The following is a 7,134-nucleotide window of genomic DNA, read 5'->3' on the forward strand; positions in this document are numbered from 1 at the left end:
TTCGGTAGGTTTTTTATTTAATCTTTTTTAACTAGACTATAGATTTAATATACGTAATGAGACTATATGTTTTTAATTAATTTATAACGTGTTTTTTTTTATATTATAATATAATAATATTATAATATAAGATTATTATAATACGTTGTTTATCGTTATATATTAAGAGTAATTTATTAGTTTTTTAGTAACGGGTGTTTACGAGGCTTGCCGCGTTTACGCTTTAATTAAACTATAACCTTAGGGATTTATAAATTATTAATAGTTAAATTAATAGGTAATGCGTTAACGGGGTTTTTATAAAGACGTCCTTTACCTTGTTTAATTAATTAATTAGCGGGCTAAGCGGGTAAAATATTAAGAAAATTAATAACATTATTAGCGATTACGTTAATGACGATAAGACGGTTATAAGGATAAAGACTTTCTTATTTAAGTTTTTCGATAGCCGAAATAAGCGAAAAAAATACGCGATCGGGCTAATTACCTTAAGGAGCGGGACGTTACTTTTTAAGTTTTCCGCGACGAGGTTATTATAATTTAGTAAGCCTTTTATTTTTTTATGCTTAATACTCTTTAATTAACTCTTTAAAGCCGTTTAAAGTATTTTCTCGTCTTTAAGTATTCTAATAGTAGGCGAAGCCTTCCCATTTAATAAGATATTCGTACTTATCTTTAGTTTTATTTCGTTTATAGTTAAAAATAATCTTAATACCGTAACGTGGTAATCTATCTTCCTAATCGTCTTCGATAAAACCTAGAGGAGGACCTCTTCTATTAAAAATATCTTTATTATTCGGGGATAGTATTAAATGCTTAACGGAGATAACTAGGTAAACCCTAATGTGTTCGGGGAAGTTAAGCTTATAGGCTAATTTACCGATGCGTTCAAGCATTTTAAATAGACTTAATCGTTATTATAAGTATTTCCGGGAAGGGTTATTAAGTAAATAATAATCGTAATATAGCTTTAAATAAACTTTATTATTAACATTAAACTTAATAGTTTAATAATAAAGGTTATAACGATACTTAATAATAATAATTATATAATCTATAATAAAAAAAGCGTTTTTATATATATATTCGCGTATATAACGGACTTCGAAGAAACTCTTTCCGGCAGCGTTAATATCGGTAATAATATTTAATGAACCGGGAATTTTAAAGCTAAAGATTTACTTATAAGGTGTAGAATTAATCGCACGTTAATAAGCACTGTTTATATTTTATTAAAGCGAAAGAATAAGATTTAACCACTTTTTATTAAAGAATATAAACGTGTAGAAGCGAATATTAATTTCGATTTCCTGGTTTTTTCATTTTAAAAGACTATCGGCTTAAAGATACTATACGGTTATAAGTAGTAAACGCGTGTTAAGTAATTTCTATATGCCCTTTTAAAAGTCGCTTATAAACTTAAAATCTCGATTAAAGATAATACCTCGTGGCACTCCTTAATTAAAAAGAAAAAGCTAAGTTTTAAAAACTTCTCCCTAGTTTTCTACTATATATTAAATATTACTAGGAAGAAGCATTATACGTTTAAAGGTTTAGTACGATATAATTATTATATAATCGTAGTAATAATTATATTCCCTTCTTTTTAGTTATTAAAGAGTTCTTTCGGTATTTATTTAAAGGAGACTTAGAATAAAGTCGATCGTAATATTATGTATCGGTAACGAATCCTTATTTTTAAAAGGTTAATAGTCGCTAATCTTCGATTAACGATTTATCGTATTAAATTAATATCCGGGGTAATAAATATAGTATTATTTTATTAATCGTTTTTTATTTTTAATAGCGAAACTTTTAAATATTTTTAATACTTTTTCGACTTTTTAATAATATTAATCGTTGTAAGCTATTATTATAAACTTATAAATAAGTTTATATAGTATATAAAGTTTTCGTTAACCTAAAGGATTAATATTATAAAGTAAACTATCGCGGATCTCGAAAAGATAGCCGAAACGAGAGAAATTTTTAACGACCTCGTTAATTTTAATATTTTTTTAAGGTTTATAATAATCGTTTTAAAACGAGTATTAATTCGCTATCTTTTAATTAATTACTAACGGAATTAATTATCGAGTAAAACTTTAACCTTTAAAAAATAAGCGTTATACTTTATATATTAAACTTTGTCCAGCGTTGCAGGTTCGGTAGAACGTGCTTTAGTATCTTAAACGGCTAAAAAGCGGCTTAAAACATTAAGGACGAAATTAATCTTTCCCGTAATATAATAAATTTATAAACCGTATTATAATAAATAAATAAAAGCGTTAATAAATTGAGCGTTAAATCGATCCGTGCTGGTTATATTAAAAATTATTTAATCGTAAATTCTTTTAATTGTAACGTAATCTATTAAAATAATAACGGGGTTATTATTTAATTAAATCGTAGTACGTAGTTTCTTAATTATTTAAATAAAACATGCCACCTCGAGCTTAGAAAAACCGTATCTAATCTCCGGTTAAGATAGTATACGGCTTAAGTACGAAATGGGTTAAACTTAATTCGAGGGAATTAAGGAACTTAGAGTCTATTTATAGCTAGTCTTAAAGTAAAAAGCTATAACGCTAAATCCGCGTTAGATTAATCTATTGAGCTATATAAATAAAATCTTGTTAAGATCGAAATAAAATAAGGCGGTGTCCTTGTAAATAATTAACTAAAAAGCGTTAAAAAAGGCTTTCTTAAAATTCGTTAGTTTATAATACGTGGATTTATAATAAGCTATACGCTTAGCTAAATTATCGTTAATTACCTTACCTTATTTACGTTTTTTAATAAGTAATGTAGTTTTACGCTTTTAAAAGGGTTTAATAATTTAAACGTAGTAAAATATAAGATAGCGGAGAAATCTAGCGGCACCGATATATTGTTCGAGGGCTTTTAAATTACTAGGAAATGCGAGCTTTTTAAAGGTAGTGAAACAGTCTTTAGTATTAATTAAACTAAGGCTATTAACGCGGTAATCGAGCAATTTAATAAAAGGATAGCCGAGGAATGATTTTATAGGTAATATAGAAATATCGCGGGAATTAAATAGGGTAAAAATCGTTTCTAAGTGCTAAATATACTCGTTTTCTATCTCGGAAAAAATAACGATATCGTTAATAAAGGTACGGTAAAAGTGTTAATACTTCGCTAAAAGCTTATTTATAAATCTTTACGCGTAAGTAGGACTATTTTAAAAACCTATAAAAGTAATTATTAAGCGTTTTAAACCTCGATAACTTATTATAGTAAATCGGTTTCGAAAGTCTTTATATACTAGGAACTAGTGAAAAAAGGTAGTTATATCGACGATAATAATAAAATATTTTCTTTATAAACTAGAAATAATATTGTCTTATAATAATAACGGGTATTAATTAAGAATAGTAATAAAATTAAGGACGCGAAAATTTACGACGATTTATTTTTTAAGTTTATTATAAACTTATCGTTAAATAACGAATAGAGGGTTAGTAAAAGGTGAAGGTTTATTTACTTACTTTATTTTTCCCTAATTATAGAGAGCGTTATAAGTAGCGTTAATAACCTCTTAATTTTTTTTACTAAAAGGGTATGGCCGGTAATTTAACTTACGGTTTTACTATCCGTTAATTAAAGGGATTTTTATTTATTTATTTTCGGGAATATTAATCGGCTTATTATCCTTTTAAAGCTTAGGAAACTTCTTAACGACTTCGATAAGTTTATCGGCGAAAAACTTCTTTTCGGCGTAAATACTTACACTTTTTTCGGTCTTTAATTTAAGAACGTTAATAAGCTTCTTAATGCTTAAAGTAGAGAAATGCTCGGTAATCTTCGGTTTATCGAGTTTAAGTGGCATTATAAGTAATACGTTTATCGGGTAAAGATTAGTTAAAAAATAATTACTAGAGTCGACGATAATATTATAAACTTCATCGGTAAAAAGAGTGCCCTTTATAAGAGTAAAATTAAAAATAATATCTATAAAATTAGTATACGAACTATTTAAATTAGGGATTATATCCGAAATAATAACGGTTATAATAAATATTATAATAAACTTAGCGTTAATTTAAATAATAACGCTATAATTAAGAGTAACCTAAGTGATAATAAAAGGTATACTAGTTATAGCTTTAAGACTTAAAGTGTTCGAAGGTATTTATACGACGCTTATTAAAGTAGCTGCGGTAGTAAAAGTAGTTATTCCGGCCTTTTAAGTTATTTTAAAAAATCCGGTGTTTATATTTTCTTTAATACTACTTAACTTTTTTCCCTTGGAAAAAATGACGGTCTTATTCGTCGGGTTAGTTACTATAATAGCTTAAAGGCTTTTAAGGTTTATAATAGTATTATAAACAGTGTTTATTTCGAAGTAAAAATAGAAATTACGGTCTTTAAAGAGGGGCTTATAATCGACTTAAGTATACGCTAACTCTTTAAACTTAAAAGTTACCTTACGTGTATTAGAGACTCGTTAATTATAAGGGTTATTTTTAAGTAAAACTTAAAAAGTGGTCTCGAAATTAATAAGCTTCTAATAGGTAACTTTTATAATTATATAATTAATAACTGCACTATACGGGTGTAAGGTATTATTTTTAAGAAGTAGGTTAAGAGTAAGGTCGCTTTTAACCTAAGCTTTTTTTATTAGCTTAATTAATTTAAGCTTACCTGCGGAGTTAGTTCTTTTTAAGTAAATAGAGAATCGAGCCTTCTAAGTAATATCGGCTTATTTAACGCTTTTAAAGCGGCACTTTTCGTTTTAAACTATATAGTCCAGCTTAATTAAAAAGTCTTAATTAATTAGATTATAGCCTATTCTAAGATTAAGGTAAACGTAATTTATATCCCCGTCCGGTGAGGTACGGGCCTTTATTTTAAGGTAGGTATAACTATTAATAAAAGTGTTAAAAGTTTCGACTAGAGGGGCTTTTTTAACGACGTATAAATACTTATTCGCATCGTTCACGTTATTCTCTAAGACGCCTTAACGAGGCTGCGGTAAGGTGCCTAAGTTAAATTTTTTAGTAATTATATGCCTTATTATAACTATAAATATATTAAAATAACTTATTCCGGGAAGGAAAAGAATTACCGTAATAGTGATAAATAGTGCGGTTAACGATAAGCGGAGGTAAGGATAGTATTTTTTTATACTATCGCACTTTTTTTAATAAAGCTTAGTCTACTCTTTAATAGGGAATAAGATATAATATTTAAAGTAAACGTAGTTTTAACTATAAATAATATAAACAGGGACTTTTTTACTAGAGTTAAAATCGAAGAAAAAAGAAAACGAGAATAAATTAAGTAAACTATTGTTATACTTTTCGATATAGTGGGAAGACTTCTTTTCTTTATTATTAGACTTATTTTTTTTCTCGTATTTTTTTTACGAGCTTTCTTTTTTCGGATTTATCCTTGTGGGACTTTTTCTTATTATCCTATTTACGGCTTCGCTTACCGTTATCGGAGTCGGAGTTATTATTATTCTTTTATAATTTTCTTTTAAACTTACCACTTATTTAGCTAAAGTCTTTCTTTATATCGTATATATAACGCGACTATTTAACGTTAAGGTGTTTTTATTTAGCTAAGGTAAATAAGCTAGACTTAGCTTTATTAACGCGTTATAAGTATTAAGGAAGTAACTCGAATTGTCGAGGTTATATAAAATATTACTTAATTTTAAAGGATATTTTTAACTAAATATAAATTAAAACATTATAAGCATTAGTATTATTATCGTTAAGGGTTTTTATTATACGGGAATATCGTAATATTTTATTAAAGAATTAGGGAAAAGCGTACTTATTCGAGGTAATATCGTAAAGTGTAAGCGTTATATCGTTAAATCGTGAAGTCGCTTTTAATAAGTTTAGGATAAAGCGACTATATAAAGCATTTAACGTTACTATTAATCCGGCTCGTCGTAAGTTTCAACGGTTAAGAATTATAAGTTTACTATTCTACTAAACAGCCGTAGGTCCTCTTAATAGCGTTAAGAAAAGCGTTAAAATTTATTGCCTAGTAGGGTTTTTAAGATTATTATCGATAAACGTCCGGATATAATCGGTAAAGGCGCGAACGTTTATAAAAATTAGGTCGCGATTATATTAAACGATACCGATATTTTTTTATCCTCGAATTCCGGGTTAAATATACCGATATCGTTACGTTTAAACTTAAATAACTTTATTTTAAAGGAGCTAAATTTAGCTAATTAAGTTTAAGGAGTTAACTAAGTAATTATAAGTAAACTAAAATTTAGTTATTATAAATTAAATAGGTTAAGTTAATAGGTAAATTTAAACGTATTAAGCTTATTATTTAAGGGATTACTTATACTTAATTCTAATTAATTTAGAATTAAATCCTTAAATTCCTAAAAGCTTTAAATATAACCGCTCGAAATTTTATTTAAGTTAACTTTTATAATCCCGAGGTTCTACTCTATATTCGCTTAGAACTTTTATAGGTTATCGCCCACTTTTTCGACTTTCGTAATAAGCTTATTAATTCGTTAATCGTGCTCGGGTAAAGTTTTATTAATTAAGTTAATATTAGTAACGACCTATTTTATGTTATTAATATTAGTTTAAACCTTTTTAGGTCTCGGAACTTTATTAGCGGTCGAGCTTTAATCTCGAGCTTTACCGCCGCCCGTGGCGGACGACTCTCCGTTGTCCCTTATATTAATAAAAGCGGTGTCTAAATTAAAATCGTGTTTTTCTGTTTTTAAATCGGGATTAAAAAAACCTGGTAACGTTTTTTTTAAAGTCGCTTTCGTTTTGCGATTTTTAGTTAAAAGGGGAAGGTTCGGTTATTTTTAAAGTTAAAAATAGATAAGTGCGGGGTTTACGAGTGGGTAGTAATTTAAAACTAAGTTACTCGCTGTTTAATTCGCTATTTCTATTACGCGTTATAGGCGGTGCTATACGGTTACTTGTAAACGAGTAGCTAACCTTTTTTATGCGTAGAAAAGGAAAGGAAGAAACGAAGAAACGAATATAACGCGATAAATAAAGAGGTTTTAATTTTATTATTTTAAATACTTAACGTTCGTTAAAGTAATAAATTAAGAGGGATTAATAGCCTACTTAATGTTCGGCTTTATTATATAACCGATTCGTTTATAAC

Source organism: Apiospora aurea (assembly GCF_038362705.1).
Source record: "Apiospora aurea strain CBS 24483 chromosome Unknown utg000007l_segment0_segment0, whole genome shotgun sequence".
In the NCBI taxonomy this organism is placed as follows: domain Eukaryota; kingdom Fungi; phylum Ascomycota; class Sordariomycetes; order Amphisphaeriales; family Apiosporaceae; genus Apiospora; species Apiospora aurea.